This window comes from Balearica regulorum, chromosome 14, assembly GCF_011004875.1.
Source record: "Balearica regulorum gibbericeps isolate bBalReg1 chromosome 14, bBalReg1.pri, whole genome shotgun sequence".
NCBI lineage: Eukaryota > Metazoa > Chordata > Aves > Gruiformes > Gruidae > Balearica > Balearica regulorum.
Genome location: NC_046197.1, coordinates 9167475 through 9187102, shown reverse-complemented (window position 1 = coordinate 9187102; position 19628 = coordinate 9167475). Strand labels below are relative to the sequence as shown.

Below are 19628 nucleotides of genomic sequence, written 5' to 3'. Positions count from 1 at the left end.
AAGCAATTTCAGGCAAAATTCCTAGTGGATTCAGTGCCACCGTTATATTTGCAGAAATGGCTGGGTAAGTATATCATTGTTGCTATGTTCATTTGAGACATATACATATATCTTCCTTGAGAACATATAAGTATATAGCCGTATATACAATATATAAATGTATATTTGTCCTGAATTCAAAATACAGCTAGAGCTCTTAATGAAACACGAAACATATTTGCCAAATACTATAGTAACCACCAGGTACATACAAACTTTAATGACAGTTATTTAGATACACTTTCAGACCTTTTTCAACTGGAGATTAAGCCAAATGAATAGCCGTATGACTTAGAGAAAGAGACTGGTGAATATATCTTTCAAAGTCTATTCTGACTACAGTGGGAGCTTGAATGCACATGAAAAACATAAAATTAAGTGGTTTGGGTTTTTTTCCCCCCCAAACCATGCTTTTTCACTAAAAGAGGAGTAGACCTGATTTCTTCTCATGTGCTACAAAACATTTTCATTTGAGTTTATGGAGGAAGAAGATGTCTGTATTTCTATGTGCACCAAATCTGTTACTCACTGGCAGCTCGTGCTATTATTAGCAGACCTTAATCTTGATCAGAAGTCAGCTGTCTCTGGAGCAATGCCAAGCAAGCCTGCCAGCTGATTTTGTGCACCACACAGCACAGCTACTAAGGGGACAAGAAGCTACAAGTATAGTAGCTGGAGAGAGTATCTAGGAGAGGAACCAGCTTGTATTGCATCTGTACTCAGAGAGAGGCAAGAGCGTCCGTGAAAAGCCAGCTACTACCAACCAGCCTATCAGCAGTATATTGCTTCATTAAAAAGCAAACTTTCCTAGCTCCTAATGATTTTCTACTGTAGGCAGGATTATCTGTAATTTGCAGAAGAAAAATACATTTTGCAACTTTCTGAAAGATGCTAATTTCTTTCATTGCAACATGGCATTCGTCACTATGCTTCATAAAACCAGCATCTGAAATACCAACTAAAACTTGGAGGCAGAGAAGAGTGTAAAACATTCTTTCTTTTCCGTGTCATCCTTTCATCAAAATTGAAACCTTGAAAACAGAAAATTTCACCTGGTTTTAGGGAGAAGCTTCCCGATTCAGTTTTTTGATGAAAAAAGTTAACAATTTCCATGGAAAATTATACAATTTTTGAGATGGGGGAGACCCCCACCACCCCCTCATTGCAAAATTTCATTGAAAAATTAATCAGAAATAACCTCAGTTTCTGAACATCACTAATCAGTGCAGTTGCCCAAGCACTTCATAGCTGAGGAGAGTGTACCAACATGATATGTTCCCTGTGACCTGGAGCATGAGCTGCTGTAAATCAGCACGGATTCCTTCACTGAGAACCACGGAATAGTTTAAGTAAGAAAGGACATCTGGATGGCATCTGCACCCGCCCCAGCTCAAGGCAGGGCCAAGTCAGTAGTATTGCATGTTGCATTTTTTTAAAAACAGAGAACAGTCTGACCATAAATACATATTTGTTGCTGCACACACCCCAGCAACATGACTACTGGTAAGATACAAAAGATTATTACCTTAAAACATAAGCTGTTTTGTTAGTTAGACAACAATTCTATGCACTATATACATATATACACTATGTGCTTAACTTCAGGTACAAAAGCATATAAACACTGTCCTGAGCAAAATCTCACAATAACTATTTAACTACACTTTTAAATAAATCATTTTAAGTTTTCATTAGTTTCATCTGAAGCAGCTGGTACCAGACTTGTGTCACCCCAGTGTTAAAGAAAGGAATTCTCACCTTTTCCTGCGATGCCTGTTAGCTGAAGTTGCCAGGCAGGTTGGTTTTGTGATCTGAAGGAAGCAAAGTTCTCACTCCCTTATAAATGTAAACTGAAAAGAAAGGGATGCTCCGTTTCACCGCAATACCACAGAATTGCAACACGTGGCTTGAGTTCCTTTTTTACATAGTGGCAGAGCTAAAGGAAAAAAAAAAAAGTTTGGGACTCCCAGGTAAACTTTAAAGAGGAAATGAGATTATGAGATTGTTACAATGACCTTTATGGTATGCCAGAGACATTTCCTTTCCTGCCTGAATTTCTGTCTCTCTCATACTGCCTGTTCATCATCTGAGGAAGAATAAATACAGACTAAATAAACTTCCAAAACTGTCTGATGGGAAATATATTATGAAGACAGAAAGAGAAAGTTAAATAAACTAAATTATTTCTATCTGGTAAGCACAAAAGAGATAACGACACGAAATAAAATCCCAGCCACCACATTAATCAGAAGTAAAGCTAAGGGAAAATTAATTTTTAATTGTTGTTTTAGAACTGTATTTATTTTTAAAATTGAGACTGAAGTCAACCAAAAAATAAACAATTAGTTCTGGCTCAGAGATAAAACCCTGAGATTGTCACATTAATTTTTGTTGCCATTTTTAAATATAACCTATTGTTTTTTCTTTATAAACTGATGTTCCTTTTAGACCTGTACTCAAACATGAGAAAAGCCCCATACATAATATATACCTTGAAAATGAGGAAAAAGTTTCTATTGATTTTTTTTATTATTTGTGAAATAGAGAACAATTCGCTTTATTTATCAGGCAAACTAAAACTCAGGTGTTCTAGCCCTGTTCCAAACCTGAATAAGATAACTGAAAAGTTATAAGCAAGAAGAAAGACATTGCTTATAATAGAAAAAATAAAGTGGTTTGAAATTCAACCTGACATGCTTTAGGAATTCATAAAGAGACACAACTCTATCCTATTGCTGTCTAGTGACATAACGTAGCAATCCAGCAATGAACAGATGGTGCTGCCCTTCTGCTGTAGTCAATGGTCTTTTTGGAATTCCTTCACACAGATGAAACCGCACAAGCATCTCCAATTTGTTGCCTATTTGGTGCCCTCAAATATGGCAAGAACATAAAACAAAAGGAGGAACAAGCCAAGTTGTGAGACAAACTTTTTATGAACCCTAGCAGTTAATTCCCAGGGCATGGGGTTCCTGTTTATTCTCACACATCTGGGAGGCACAACAGCAGAGAGGGTGGCATGCTCTAATTTGAAGGAGGGTAGTTTCAGGGCTCTGGATTAACCATGCTGAAAGTTGTACACAAATGAACAGTATTACCAGTGGAATCTTCTTCTCTCCTAGCCATCCTCTTCAAAGAAGCACTGCTTGAGTAGGATCATGTACACCTTGGCATTGCCATCTCAGGTGAGCCTAACAACTTCCCTGCTGAGTCCAGCGTACCCAACGCAGACTTCCCTGAGCTAGAGCTCACAGCCAGAGCTGGGCAAGCGCAGAGTGAGAGGGCTGCAGGCTGACTGCAGCTTTCTGAAGCAGGTTTGAAATGGCTGCTCTGTCACAGAGAACAACTGCTCCCTTCACATATTGAATACTGAATCTGAATCAAAGTGGTTTGTTGATTTATTCGTGACACCAGAATTGACCAGTGAACTATTCTTTTGAGATCCATATCAATAATATAACAGATAAGCCAGAGTACTAAACGCTTCCAAAATATTAATTAATACCTGTACATCTCAACCCTCCACTTATCCCATACAGCTCTAATCCCCTCCTCCCACACATACATACAGCCTGACACACACACAGTGGAAGGATGCGTGGGTTATAAGCACATGTACCATCTTTGCATCTGGCTGATGCTTGTCTTCCACTCTTACATGATCATTTGGGACAAATGTCTGCTCAGGCAGTTTTGGGTCCTCCATTCCAATACACTGTTTAGATTCCCATTCCTATCTTAACAGCTGTTGTTATCTAGGCCTTTTGCCAAAGGTGGGCCATGCAGACACTGACGCCTCTTTTGCCGTTGTTGTTTTGCTGTTCAGAAAGAAAAAATGGCAGTCTGAGAAAGCATGTTGGGAAAGATGTGGCAGAAGCAGCTGGGGGACAGGCAAGTGAAAGGTATTCAAACAGTTCCAAATGACAAAATTGTGTCCTTCTGGTCCTGGTCCCTGACTACCTTTGAAATGCATGTCAGAAGGAGGCTGGGCTGTGCACCATATTTGCCATTCATCTGCTTCTCCTCCCAGGGGAAACCTTGTAATGAGAGCAGGGAGGAAGCCTCAGTGAACAGTGACACCCCTTTCCCCTTGTAGTCTCAGCCTGTTCTAATTGCAGGCTCTGGGAAGCACTTAGGGCAGCTCTCCTTTCACAAATGAGAAAGGGCCCAGGCTGAATCAAGGTTAGGCAACACTTTGCTCCCATTTGAGAGCATTTCCAAAACTCACTTCGGTGATAACACTCAAGTTTAACAGCAAGTCAGCAATGACCAGGAAAACTTCAGTGCTGCATTCAGTCACAGAGCAGATTAACTATGGGCACAAGTAACTTTACATACATGTTGCTTAGTTCCTTCTCAACCCATCTTAGCTTGTCTGATTGTTTATGTCAACCATGTATTATGGCTTCTCTTTTTTGACTATAATGTCACTAATGCGTAGCTTAAACATCTGCCCAAACTGGTGGCAGTCTTTAAATGCCTGCTCAGTTCTGAAACATGAATAGTTAATGATTAATATAAATAAATATACATTTTCCTGGTGTATGTTTGCACACACATGCATACAACCCACATAATTGCCTTAGCTCAGTTATTGTCACAGGACAAATGGAGTAATACGGTACCCAAGCTTTGTACCAAGAATCCTAGATGCCACTTATGGAGTACAGACACATCTGTGTGGAACTTCCATGATGGGATAGTTTGCTATGATCCATCAGAGGAATTTTTAAATATTAAAACATAGAGATTGTGAAAATATCTTTTGATGACAGTCTGGTTTTCCATTATGAGCTCATATATTCTTAAGGGGAAATTTGGAGGAGAGCAGCTTCTTTTCCATCATTTTATCCTACTTCCCCTATGACACTGAAAGAGAATGGTGGAAACTCTATGTCCATGTTTTGCTTTCCTCTAATGCAATGGGAACAGTCCGTTTTGGGCAGAAATGGCCCGTTTGAAAATGGTTTTCCTTTCTTTTGAAGGACAGATGATTTTTGCTTTGTGGAAAGACATGGTTATTTCACCACAATCCAGGAAAAAACCTGCGTAACATTAGTAAAAGGAAGATTTATATGAACTGTATAATCAGTATGATTCCTCTATATGGAATTTCCTTCAGCATCTGGCTAGTTTTGCAAGGATGTCAATTTGGAGATTAATGCCAAAGATCAAGTTTTATTACTGTTATTATCAATGTAGTAGCAGTGAGAAGGGAACTCTGTTCTTTATAGATAATTCACTAAACAGTGATTTATGTGACTTCATCAGGAAATACTGTATAACATTAGCATATCAACGAACTTTCCTTAAAAAATCCAGTTGCAAGCTACTACGTGGAATCACTGAACCGAGATCAAATCTTGAGAGAAATGCAAAACAACAGAGGGGAAAAATACATCTCACTTCTATTAAAACTCAAAAAATCTAAGCTTTATACAACAGTGATTCATTTGCATCATGATACAACTGGAGCAGCCACCCAAGATGGGGACCTTGGGTATCTCTCCTTAGATGGAGAGGACAATAAGATGTTTACCTCATTTCTGCTCCAAGCTGGTAGGCCATCCACTATCTCCAGAGCAGAAATTGCACAAGAGTGTTACTGTGGCTTGACCTAATTAATTGGCCAGTATCATGCTAATGTAGCTAATTGACTTTCAGATTAGAGCTAACTGTTGCTCAGTGTAGACATATGTTCAGAATGTGGATATAAAATACATGTAGACACAGAGCACTAGCTGGTGCTAAATAAGAGAAGTGGAAAGAAGGGTTTTTCATCTCTTTAGTCCTACTCCCTTCTCCCCCACTAAATCCACATCTGCCCCATCAACTTGTAACTCACGACTCATTGGGTGTCTCTACATAGACTCCATTATACATACAGCTTGTATTTAGAGACAATATTAGAAGTAAAAAAAGAATGTAGGGAAGGAGATAGTACTATACTGCATAACAATAAAAAAAGCTAAAAGAAGCATGATATTTCAAAAGTGATCTAAAAACCAAATCACATTTTCTGCAGTAAATGACTCGAGAGTCATTTGCTTTTGCAAATCTTCATAGTCACTCCGAAAATGTGGGGCAGGGACACAAAAGAAACTGATATGTAAAATTCATTGCAGAACTATAGAGATACCAGTCCTCTTTAACACAGGAAAGCACAGAAATTCCTCCCCCAGAGCATGCATATGAAGATGGTTCATCGCTTTCTTTAAGTGCAATCCAATGCAGTCCAATGCAATGCTTCCTATAACAGCAGTCTGCTGTTTCCATCATAAATCTGTTGTTTACATTTGATAAATCTGATATGCTACACTCAACTGTAGGATCTAGATGCATGTTGCTCACTTTACGTAAAGTTCACTCATTTCTTGAGTGTGATGTTGCAACTATTTGAAATCCACTGTTGCCATCACTGAGGCTAGGATATAGTGCTGGGGGTGGGGGAAATAACATACCAAACTGAAAGTAAAGGGAAAACCCCAGTAGTAACTTATTGACTTAAATTTAAGCAGCATTTTCTTGTTTGTCAGGCAACGTCTATACAAAGGAGGCAGGATACTTGATTTCTTTGCAATTCTAAAATTGCTTAGAGCATTTTTTTTCAGGTATTCACAATAAACTAGTAACAGGCAAGGATAAAATCCTTGGACAACAAATTCAGTAGCTGAGTATCAGCGCAGGGGACCTGATGACATATTTGTGATTTGTATTACACTAATAGGAATTTCAGCTGATTTAAGACATGACAGGGAAAGGTATGTAGGTAGGTACATACTAGGTAGGTAGACAGACAGATTGATTGATCGATCAATCACAGTTTTCAGAGCCAGTGATTGTTAGCAATGGATGTGTGATGGGGTCAGATAGTCCTTTAAAACCCAGAATCACACTATTGGACTGGGATCAGCAAGTCTACAGGAAACAACAGTAGCCTTTGTACATAAACTTGAAGGTGACAAAGGAGGCAAATGTAGTCCATCACAGTACTTTAAGCCATAAGAACATCCCTGGAAAAGTCTATAATTTCTTTACCAAAAGCCAGATAATACATAAGACTTCTCTGTTGGTGTTAGGATCAGGCAATGTAGTAAAATCATTTCAATGTGGACAATGTCTAGAGAGTAGCTGTTGTATGGTCTGGAAAATGCTTTGATGCTCTCATACTGCTCTGCAGTTATTCCTTGGCCACAGCTGAAGAAAGACCAATGCAGGAGAAAGATAAAGCAGAGAACTACAGCCATGACATTGAAGAAAAGAAAAAAAAAATCTACATTAACATTCAGTTAGAGAAGAAGTTTTTGAGAAATTACTCTCAGGTTTTGGAATTTTATTAATCATCTAAAATTAATCAAATACTTTTCTCAGACATTAATTGATTTTCTTATATGAAATACATCTATTTGATTAGATATCATTACAAAAGATATTTGTTGATAGGTAGGAATTAACTTTGTGATAAATGTCAGCTTTGTACAGCAAGTGACATGCTTTTAACATGCACGCTTAAGACAAAGGTGTCAGTGCGTGACTTTAAGCAAAATAGAAGCAGAGTAGAAAAGAATTGCAAAGGTTAAGCATGCCTCAAAGAGAGATGGAAATTGGTTATAGCAACACCTTTTGCAGATCTTTTATATTTCAGGAGTCATTATGTTGTAATTTTAGTGGAATTATATGGAATATTCTATTTTTAACCACTCACCTATCACTTAATAGCACAGTATTTGAAGGACCGTTTACACTTTTTAATTATTTTGTTTCAACAACTGTAAGAAAGAATTCATTTTGGCACTTGGATTTGCAGTCTCAGAGGTGCCTTTGACGTGCCAGAGGTGAAACAGATAATAAGCTCTTGGCAACGTGAGACATTGTTCTCCATTAATGCATTATGAGCTTGTTACATCCCTCTGGCCACATGCAATATCAAAGGGCCTTCTGAGGAACAGGCTGCTCATGAACCATAGATGAAGGACTGATGCTTTTGCACGGGTAGTGTAGCCCCTGCTAAGTGATCTGCACCTTTGGTGAAGGAAAGAGCTGGGGAGAAAAAAGTGTTGTTGGTTTCCTCCCATTTTGGGGAGAAAGGGAAAAATGTCAAAAGCACTGAAAGACATTTTGAACCACTCCAGTTTTTTGGTAGTATAATGCAAAAACTTACCGAAGTTGCCAGCTTTATCTGGGAGACTCAGGGCCATTCTTTTCCAGTTGCACCAGAACTGGGCTCAGGAAATCTAAAACAACACCTGGAGTGTTAAGAGGATGATAGTGGTTAAAAATTTCCAGCTTTCTTAATAGTAAGAAATCAGGACATAAAAGTAATGCTTCTTTAGGGGAGAAGACGGGAGGAAAACAGGCCTTTCGCCAGAAATGGCCCAAGACTTCTGAATGAAATGTTCCAGGAAGTCAGAAAATATCATTGCCTTCCACTCCCAATGCGCCTTTACCCTGCCTGCAATGTGTCTATAAAGAACAAACCAACCTTCCTTCTTGCCCTTCTAATATGCACACACTTCCTCCTCTGGGGAAAACAAACAAACCATGCTATAACCAGGCACGTTGCTCAGGTGCCAGGCTGTTGTCAGGGCATTAATGAGAGGAGAGCAAAGTAGAGCAGAGCAAGGAGTTACCCTTGCTAGTACCATTGACTAAGTCTATGTTTACATGGTATTTCACAAGCAGATTTGAACCTTTCTTAAGAGGGTACGTAGTTCAGGCTTGGCACCGTCCTCACTACTACCATGCAACTTCTGATCACGCTCAGGACCCCAGCAGAGTAAGATGACGCCCTGTGTATGAAATACTGTATTGACAGAACTTCAGTTGTATTCTTAGTGCATGTACATCCGCACAAAGTGTAATCATTATGAAACGTAATTCTCTTATCTGCTTTTATTGCTGTTTTGAAGGGGAAGATAGACATAAATTGAAGTACTCAGGGATATACCTGGAAGAAAAGGGAAGTCATGACAACTTGCTATTTTGCTTGTAATTATTAATATGTATATATTTCTTTTATGTGAAAGCCTAGAGACTCAAACTGAAAATGGGACCCCATCTTATTAGGGATAGCAGGAGTTGTAGTAAGATTCAGTGCCCCATCATGATCTAGACATCTTATTGCATCATCTTTTATCTGTCAGAAAATTCCAGGTTCCTGGAGGTGATGAAAACATATTTTAATTTATGTAATAACAGCTTCAACACCTCCCATGACTGTCAATGAATGAGGTCATACAAAGCCTATTTGGAAAGCAAAGATGTTTCACACATGAACCACTGAAGCATTCCTCAGTTTCTGAAAGTCAAAGGAAATTTCTGAAATGACTCCATTGGTTGCTTTGTGCTATGACATTCGCTTCTCTAACTTCTGTGAACATTAGCTTTGCAGGAGTCATGTTGTAATAAGTGGGTTTACAGTATTACCAACCCCGAGTGGTAAAAATTCAGGAGCTTTGACACGTAGTGGTTTCTAGCAACCACAGTAGAGAGGGGAAAAGAGAGGGACTGTGGACTGGCGAATCTTCCTCGCTGTTACATACCAGATAACTTCTGGAATAAACGTGCCCAGGACGGACTACAGCCCTGCTCGCCTTCCGCAGTCCCCAGGTATTATCTGTTCCAGGGAGATATTTTTAAACAATATTTCCTGTCTTCTGCTGGTATTGTGTTTAGGATTCGGGGTGGAGCCAGGTTATATTCATCAGCTGTTCTTTGCAACCACAGTAGATAGAAGCTGATTTTAGTAAAAGATGTAAGCTGAGAATTCAATCATCTCATGTGTTATCATGTAAATCTAAGCCTTAAGATTAATTGTCATGTTAAGATGAGTCCCTGTGAGATTGTGAGAGTTATTAATACTATAATTACTATTAATACTATAATTAGAGAAATAATAAGGTTGCTTGGTATTAATCTAGGACTAATTCAAAACTTTACATAGCTTTTATGTTAATGAACTGCAAAAGGTTAGGTAATCTGTGAGCAATTTCTGGAACTTTGCAGCATGCTCTTAAAAGAAAACTCACAGAAAAGCCTTTTTTTGGCTTTTATTTTCTACTCCTGATAGAAGACAAATTTGGATTAATGTGAATTTATACAGTGTTTGTACAGTGGAAAAAGGAATGTTCCATGTTTAAAAAGAAAACAGTACAGGCTTAATCCTCTAATATAATGGGTATTTCAGTATAGACGTCAGTGAAAACAGCTTTTGCGCCAGTGTTCACAAAACACCCTCGTGGGTACCAAAGCTACAATGCTTATACAGGAAAACTTATTTCAGACTTCTCTGAAGCTGACCAAGGTGCCTGCAGAAAGGTTGCCCCATGTGTGCATTGGCTTGAACAACCTGGAATCACTGGACTTGAGGACAGGAAAGACTTCCACTGCTTTTAAATGGATCAATATCAGACCTGAAGCGTGCTGCCTGCCATCTCAAAGAGAGGATTAGGAGATCTAGGTCTGGCTTATTTAGGGCATGAATGCACGTGTTAGGCTTTTTTAATATATTCTGTGCAACAGAGGTTCACAAACTGGTCCAAAGCCTCTTCTAAGATGTTGTAAACGAGCTTTTAAAAGAGTAAGGTCACCACAGTAGTCTAAAATTCTCAACAGACATTTGAAATTCCACTGGAAAATTTGAAGAAATATGAAACCCAGGTTTTCAATATCCACTTGAGTCATATATAATGGAATTTCAAGGACAGAAAGCTGATATATTCTGTTCTCTCTGTGTAGTTAGTTTCATATAGTTAATCATGCAGCAAACCACTAGGGAGAACAGCAACACATCAGTCTAAGTTGGAAGTATGCAACAGAATTCATGTTCCTTAACTTTGTTCATTAAAAAGGTGTTCAGAGTAGATCTCTAATAGTGAGCACACAAATATTTTTCTCCTTTATTACAGTTATTAATTGTAGTCATAAACCAGGAGATCCATATATATATTTTTCTCAACAGTATCAGCTTTCTTCCTCAGTTTTTAAACTGCTGAAGAGTTCTTGTTGTTATGACATTTATGATATGAATCAGTTAAATGAATTTATCTTGTTTTTATTTGAAAGGGAGAAGTCTTTTAAAATTTCTTTTAGTATTACTACAATGTCTCTGCAGCCAAAAGTAATTAAACAGGCAGAGGAAAGAGACATAAGAAAGAGTCTTTGCTTTTTAACTATATTTTGTCTGTCTGATTCCCAGCTGCATTGACATACAGACTGTTACAAGATTAATGGGAATTAGATTGTTTCATACTTAACCACAACAACTCCATCTCTCACCACCACATATTTCTGAATGAAATCTTTGCAGAAGGCTTCTTGTTCAAGAAGCAGAGGCAGGTGTGGTGGCCAATATGCCAGCTCTAAGGATGAAATAATGATGACAATCTAACGTCGCATCTCTGTATGGTCTCTGCCCTGAGCTTTCCCAGTGCCTGCCAGTGCCATTCTGCACCAGGAATAGGTGGTGTCTGTTCATGCCAAGTGCCTGGTGGTTTGGTACTGGGTGCAAGCAACTCGGTTGCTGGTTCTGTCCCGCTGCTCTGCTTCTCTTCTCAGTTACGTGCTGTATGGCCTGTGGCTTTCATTTCATTTTGTGCCCAAAAAATTCACTGCCTCATTTGCACATAGGTTACACAAACTGCAGAGGAGAGCCACACGGACAGTCTTTGTGATCATGAGGATGTGGCAGTGGCAGGGTTTTGAGCCTGCATGGACACACACAGAGTCTTGATCTCTGACTCAGTTTCAGATCCTGTAGAAGTTACTCTTTTGCTGGTGGATTTTGTTGTATCATGCAACATTTTTATAACTAGTTCATGGTTTAACAGTTCTGATCTCCCCTTAGGTTTCTAATTAAGGGCAGGGGGGAAGGAAGCAAAGAATAAGAATGTATGGCCCAGGTCAGGCCAAAGGCCAGTTGAGCTCAGTATCCTATCTCACACAGTAGCAGAGAACTCAGGGAAGACTTTTAGGTTAGTTAAGACCAAGCACACGCTGGTACTTAAAGAGAGGTGGTTTTTTTTCATGTTCAGCTGCTGTCTGATCCATATCCTGGCCAGAATCATACGTAAGAGTGGTACATATACAGATGCTAGAATGATAGAAATGTGACTGGAAATAAAGAAACAGAAGAATGTAATTTTTTTAAAAAGCATTGCTTCTAAAAATTATGAGAAATCCTAGGTTTTATTTCTGATTTTAACATTGAGAGATCTGAACATCTACTTGATGCCAAACACTGTGGCAGAGGCAAAACCAAGAAGTTAGTTCCACTGCAGCGTCGTGTGTCTTTGTGCCTATGTATGGCACAAGACACATCAAAGCACATTGCAATGCCTGATCTCAAGCCTTAACAGCAATGGGACTAAAGACATTGTCACATACTCCAGTGTTTGTTACTGCTACTGTTCTGCAGTTTCTTAAAAAAGCTACTTTTAGGGGGTACAACATCAACCACCCAGCTAAGAAGGTGAACACTGAGGCAGCTGGTATGGCCTCAGAAAAAGAGAGCAGGGTGAAGACATTAAGATGAAGCTGCTTCCTCCAAGGAGCAGGTCTCTACTGCCTGAAGCATGCAGATGCAGAAAGGTGAGAAGCTGAGAGAGTGATCACTGTCCTGCAGTTGTTACTACCTGCTAGCAATGTAATTGGACTGGGGCACAGAGGAAGCAAAGCAGGAAAGGAGGTGGCTGCTCACATTTCTTCCTGAGCAAGGCAAAAGCAGACATACAGCTTTTCATGTCATTATGGGGTGTCTTTTGAGATTTTGGGTGTGAACCTACCTACTGTTCCTTATTCAGGTGAGATTACATGTTGGTCAATAGCTGTCATTCAACAAACAATTTAGATGTCAAAGTGAGGAGAAAGCCTTGCATGAGGGAACATCCACTAATTACTTTCCCAAAAGAATGATGAAACTGCTTATATGGAGTGAACACATTTGTTTCTGCTTACCATCATGCCATGGAGTATGAGGATGTGCCTGGAGTTGCTCATATTGGGAATTGTGCTCTCTTGCTCCTCCCTTGGCTCTGCCATCAGCGTGAGTAAACACACTGCAACAGGTCTGTAGAAAAAGCATCTGTCACACAGATGAAATTGTTGACCAATGACAGGAAATTTCTGAACTTGAGCAGGAATGAGATCTTTCTGAAATTTGTCTGAGGAGACATAGGGGAAAAAAAAAAAAAGGAAGTGTTTTAAATTTAAAATGTTCATGGATTTGTACTTAGTTGTTTTGGGGTTTTGTTGGGGTTGTTGTTTTGGTTTTTTTGTCAAAAATGTAACCCGGTGCCTTTTTTTTTGGTGATCCTATACACAGGGCTCTTCAGAGTTGCGAGTAGACTATCAATAGTCAGTTCGAGTTAAAATTGACTGCTTTTTGCACGTATGAGAGCTCACTTGATCTTGTGCCAGAAGAGGAGAGTCTCTACTGGGTTCTGCTCTCATTACAGGCAGACAGTATGAAGGTAATGAAACCAGGACCTTCTAGATTATGGGGAGAAGAGGATGCTATCCTGTTACATAAATAAATAACCCTTGGAGCTATCGCATAGTGATTGTTGACTCTCCTGTGTCACTTCCTAACTCTGGTCTTCCCTGAAGCTTAACTGTGTTTGGGGGGGGGCAGGGGGCAGTCCTCACTCTATCTAGCTGGAGAATGAATGAACAGGATGGAAATTAAACTCTGTCTCCAACCCCAGAGCACAGAGCATAAAGATTCATTGGCTCCCAAATTCCACTCGATTTTATAATCTATTTGAGCCAAAAGTGCATCACTCCACTTCTGACGTTACATCTTTAATTGGCTTTTTCCGTTGCCTCTTTCTATAGGCAAAATCCCCTAGGACACTCCTCAGACTACTCAAAGCAAAAATTCAATTCCTATGTGCAAAGCTAAATGAAATTACACAATGGGTATTGATGTAATGAACACACAACGGAGTTTCTTCCTACCTCCACCAAACCTTTCCCCGGCACTAGAAAGTCAATCAAATGTGGGTTCCAGCCACAAATGACATTACTTCCTTTCCGTGGTAATAGCTACTGCAAGGAACACCATATGAAAACAGTACACCTAATAGTCACTGTTTATTTCTCTGACTTCTGCTGTCTGAGCAAAGAGTTTGCTTGCATTTGTGACTTTCCACAATGTAAATTCCTCTAATATTGTGAGGCAAAGCTGTACTATCTTCCAATTAGTTATGGAATTTCTAAGGCAAGTGGGAAACAGCAGGAGAAAGCCCTGCATTGCGGAATCTCTTCCATAAGCACACACCTGTCTACCTCAGAAATTAAACATTAATATTCCTATGCAACACTTGTTTGTATATGTAATAAAAATATGAGGTTTAGATGTTCTGTTTCAATTCTCTCCACCTATAATTAACATCTGAGAGTAAGAATCACTTCAGAGACCTTTAGCCTGACAAGCATAACAATAAATCCCTTTGTCAAAGGAACTGTTGTTTGCCCAAAGCAAACAAGACGTCAGTCATATTTACAGAGTTCAGCAGAAAAGCACTTTTATCACAGAATGCAGTCCAGTATAGGTAGCTTAATGTTGTAGATAGATTGGATGGAATAGAAATTTTTCAGTAGAAAAATATATTATCAAATAGTATCCTTCATATGTGAACTGCTACCTTCTGCTTTTTTTTTTTTTTTTCTTTCCCCCTCAGCCAGCTGAATTTAATGAACATACTACTCAATTACTGTGAGCATCCTCATGGAAGGACACTTCCCTCCAGATCTGCAGGGAACTTCATGCTGGCTAAACAGGCCCATCACGTTGCAGGTTGTGGTCAGCATCATGACCCCGGCACTGCTCCATGAGCCCGCTGGCAGGAGCACCGCAGACATAGGATGTGGTGTGAAGACAGCCATATTCCTGGAGTCACCACACAGCTTTCCACAGAAGTCAAATCCCAACAAAGCGTGTCGTTTTAAGAAAACAGGAACTTTCCAATCTGCAGCAGAGTTATAAATAACTGAGGGCAAAGTTTATTCACAACTGCTAGATGGGAGGTGACTGGGCACAGCCCTGGGTTTGAGAACAGAGTCATCCGAGCTAAAATCCCTAGAGGTCATGAATTTCCATTGTGACAATACTATAATTACCATTTCATTATAGGGGACTGCATTTGCATTGCCCTTTCCTTACAGTTAATTCTTCATGAAAAGGAAGAAGTAGAAGTGAGGAGAAAAGAACCCCAGAAACATTATACTTACGCACAAATGTCTCTCTAGAATGCCTGTGACTGAGCAGGTGAGATGATAGAACTTCGTTCACTTGCGCTGCAGCTTTATTTATGTATACCAAATCTATGGAAAAGGAAAGATGGGGACAGAAACACAGATTCTACTAAAAACCCTTGATTTTTGTCAAAACGGTGAAGGTTACATTATCTCACACCACACTGCTATTGTACATTGTGCCTGCATTCATAGGTTTGCTGGAAACATCTTTGTTGAGAAAGTTCCCATCTGACATGTTCAGTAGTGCTCAGGTTTTTGCTATGACTTGAATCAGAATTCCTAGCAAGAAAGGCAGAAATGTGCTAGAAAAGACATAGGTACATTTCCTCTAACAGCACACATAAAACCAGCACGATGCGGACAAGGCATCAGTATATAACATTGTGTGTAGCTGTATATAGATTATGTCTGTTATCACTATTCATTGTTCAAATACGTAGCCATGACAGTTTGTCCTAGAGACTCTTTACCTCCATTTCTCATTTTATATTAAAAAAAGGCATTACGAGTGTTCAAATCCAGCAGGATGCAAATAAGTCTAATATTCCTCAGAAACAACTTCAGCATATCTGTATGTGGGAAGGAAAATTTAAAGCCACTCCTCTTAAAAGAACTGATTTTTTCAGTTGGAAAGGGAATCCTGGTCAAAGCTAAAGCAAACAAAAAGAAAAAAGTCCCCTTTGCTTAAACTTAGGAAACTGTGATAAAGGATCCTCTTTACAGGAGAGGGCACTGTGTTCATCACTCAGTGTGAAGTTAGAACAGCTGGCAACTCCCCTTCCTTGTCACTGTCTTTAGTTTGGAGACTGAGACCTGCCCCGCAACCACGGGCGAGGGTTCCTGCACCTGAGATGGAACAGGAACTCGGGGACGGTGCAAGGCATTGCCAGTAACATCTGGTAGCCTTTGACCTTTGCTACTTCAGAGCAGAGACTACCTCTGACCAGTCATGGCATAAAAGTTCGAGTTCATGTCGACCACAATCAGGACAAAAGCCAACCCAGCTGGTGCTGCTGCCTCTGAGTAGCTACTTGGTTGTTATGAATTAAAGACTCTTCCCCTCACGTCAGCTCAGCTGACAGAAACTGCCACTTGCAGAAAAGGAAACAAAAGATCAGTATCTTACATGAGACGAACAGGCACAGCTGAGAATCCGACCTGAAATCCCCGTAGGATTTCACTGGTTTGAGCACATGGACAGGGCAGAGGAATAGGTAATAGCCCATTAAATAGTTTAAACTTCTTAGTGATGCTCAGACCGTTGTGTTTTGCAAGTTTCTAGCAACCATTGATATCAGCAGGGTGGATGTACTAATATCTGTGAGAAAGCTGTTCTTTATAAATGTTTGTGCTATGTAAAAAGGAAGAAGGTGCTAAAATTTGTACAAATTAGTTTAGCTTTCGGCAGCTTTTGGGAGCTGAAATGGCTATACAGAGATAAGAAGGTCTTAGATTGCTCTGGAATTGGTTTAAAGTTTTACTATAAATATTAAAAAAATAGCAGGCACTCAGCAAGTTGTCTTGATAGATTTGAGGGGGAGGGCAAGGGGAAGAGAGAAAGAAACAAAGAAAATAAGAGAAAAAAAAGAAGGAAACAGAAGGAAAGAAAAGTAGGAGCATTTAAAGTAAAATTTCAAAATCTAGTTTTGGGGAATCTTAGTGTTAAGGACTTTTTAAAAAACGTACTAATAAAAAGCACTCTAAGTCCATTTTGCCTGTGGTTCCAGCCTTTCTAGATTAGTTTTGATTATTTCCCAGATATTTGGACCTCTTTTCTCCAACCTGATGACTTTCTGAGGTAATGGAACATTTGATAAAAAAGAAAATTCCTCTCACTGAAATTTCACTGAAAACAAAAGAAACCACTTAGAGTTTCAGCAACATCTTCTCTGTCTGAGACTGAAACCTTTTGTTTACTAAAAGATTGGAATTTTTTTTTTTTACAAACCTGTTAAAGACCTAAGTATTGTGGTGAAACCACAGAGGCAAAGAGGAAGGCCAGGGTGAGACTGCGTGGGCGAGTGATGGCCCCATTCCCCCCCCCGGCCACCATGAGGGACCTGTGTGGGGTCTATGTGGACCCCAAAGGTGTGGATTTGTTTGCATGAGACACCCCCACGCACACTAGCACTACTCCCCAAGTACCGCCTCGCGCTGTGCCAGCAGGAGCCAGTCCTCCAGCTTCTGATCAGTGCAGAACAGTCCCCAGCACAGCTGCCATCACAGAAAGGCAGGGGCTTGTCTTCCCATCTGCATCGCTAGAGATCTAATAAGGGCTTTGGGATTTCTTGGCAGGGAACAGCAAGAAAACAGTTCTGGGAGCAGCCACTGCTGCTGTCTCTCTCACCAAGCCTATTGGTTTAGTCAGAGCAAGCACTGATTTTACCTTTTTCCTGATCTTTTTGCATAGGCTAACAATGATTTTGGCTGACATATTTTTAATGAATGCCCAGAAGAAGCCCTCAGACCTCCCTTCCCCCCCCCCCCCCCCCCCCCCATGTTTTTTCTCATTTACTGGCCATTTTCACCATGCAGAGTAATCCATGCTCTTCAGTGAAAAAAGGGTCTGTATGAAAACAGCCACATGATGACATAGTCAAATGGCAGTTCCTCAGATTCATTTTATCTTTCTTGGAAACTCTGGTCTTGCAAGAAGTTGGCTGTTTTCACTGAGAGTGATTTCTCTGCCTCAGAAAGTAAAGGAAATATTTTCCTTACAAAGAGTTGTATCGAGCCCAACAAAGCTGAAACGGGTCAATGGAAAGGAAAAAAAAAAGCCAATCCAAAAAACCAACAGAGAGAACAAGTCTCCAGAGGCAGTCACCGCAGCAGCTGATAGAAACGCTGGCTGGACATGGGTGCCTGTGCACATTCATGGCAGGGTGCAGGACAACTCCACCATGCCAGTGGTATCCTTTGTACGTTCCAGCTAAGATATGGGGGCCACAGCCGCCTCCTTCGCAGCATGAGAAAAGAATCACTGTTTTGAAACTACATTCAGTACATGGCATCCCTGACTACTGAGAGTGCTGTGGGTATTCACTGCAAATTCCTCCATGTGCTGCTCATGTCCACCTTCTAACTCACCACAAGATAAAAGAGCTTCAGATTAAAACTGGCCATTCAGGACTACCTGTGTGTTATTTTAATGTGCTGAACGTTATTTCAAAATAGTGACTTTTTCCTCATGCAGTCATAATTTCTCCGCACAGTTCTAATTTTCAGTTTTGAAATACTAAGCCAGTTTTGTTCTGTTAAAAACTTTGCTGTTTCCTTCTGAGAGCTGCCAGAGGTGGAGTACGCAGTCACTAATTTGCATAGCGTACTCAGCTTTAGCAAAGCTTCCAGTTGCTGACTGGTTATCTAGGGATGCAATAACCAGCTCCAGTCAAAACAACTCTGTGGTTTCATTTACATATTAGGGGAAATAAAACAATACAATGAGTCAGAAGTGGACCTCTTTTTATTATGTAATAAAATAGTAAGCCTTCCAAAGAAGACATAAGTCTGTATTCACTGTAGTACTTCCCCCAGAACTGTCTGTAAGACCTAACGACCTCAAAACCCAGAAGCCTGCAACTGGCTCCTTGTTGTCACAGGAAAGTGACCTGTCGTAGCAGTCGTATGAGTATCAAGAGCAGCACAGTCGTTATCAGCAAAGTGGTGGGTTTACACACACGTGTGTGCACACACAAATTTTCCCCTCCCCTCCAATATCTCTGATAAAGTTCATGCAACACAACCTCCTGAGCTAAAGGCAGAGCTCAAAGAAACTTGGAAATCTCACCCTGACACGTCTCTCTCAGACAGAAATGTTATTGTATGGGAAAAAGTATAATAAATTTGTCAGGTTTTCTTGAGTCAGTCATCTCCAGAGCCAGAAGTGACATATGGTCAGTAGAAGACATATGGTCTGTAGAAGATCATATCCCAAGAGCATGAAAACTGAGCCATGGATACTGCTGTCACAGTGGGTCAGCTGATGGAGTGAAGGGTGTCTCCATGTAGCTACCAGCTGGAGGATGGGGAGAGAGACATTTCAAGACCTTTAGAGATCCAGTGAATAAAGGGAAGAAAACACATTTGCTGGGGACAGGAGGGTAATTTGATCCAGTGAAACATAAAGACCAGAAAACCTGTGTTTTCAGTGTTTAATATCTTCAGAACTCATCTGGCAGGGGAAGCATGCCTGCCCGCAAGCTGGTGGAAAAGGGTTTTACCTGTCTCTGTAAGCACAGCTCTGCGAACTTCATTTCTCTGTATGTCAGGGAAAGAACCTGCAAGCTCTGATGCAAACTCATGTGCTGAAACTCAACAGTGCTACCATGTCA

The 19628-nt window shown here is 40.1% G+C and overlaps 1 protein-coding gene across 2 annotated transcripts in view; it reads right to left on the bottom strand.

Moving 5' to 3' along the window:
• The window catches only part of IL12B (interleukin 12B), a 168491-nt gene that overhangs the window by 10649 nt on the left and 138214 nt on the right, over window positions 1-19628 (bottom strand). Inside the window, exons 9-11 of one of the 2 annotated variants that reach the window (XM_075766273.1) lie at window positions 15271-15363; window positions 12994-13199; window positions 8201-8285 (exon numbers count right to left, since the gene is read on the bottom strand). The gene's annotated coding sequence lies outside the window, so the exon portion shown is untranslated. Of the gene's footprint in view, window positions 1-1797; window positions 1976-3658; window positions 3846-8200; window positions 8286-12993; window positions 13200-15270; window positions 15364-19628 lie in introns of those variants that run through there. The other variant, XM_075766274.1, reaches the window with a different exon arrangement.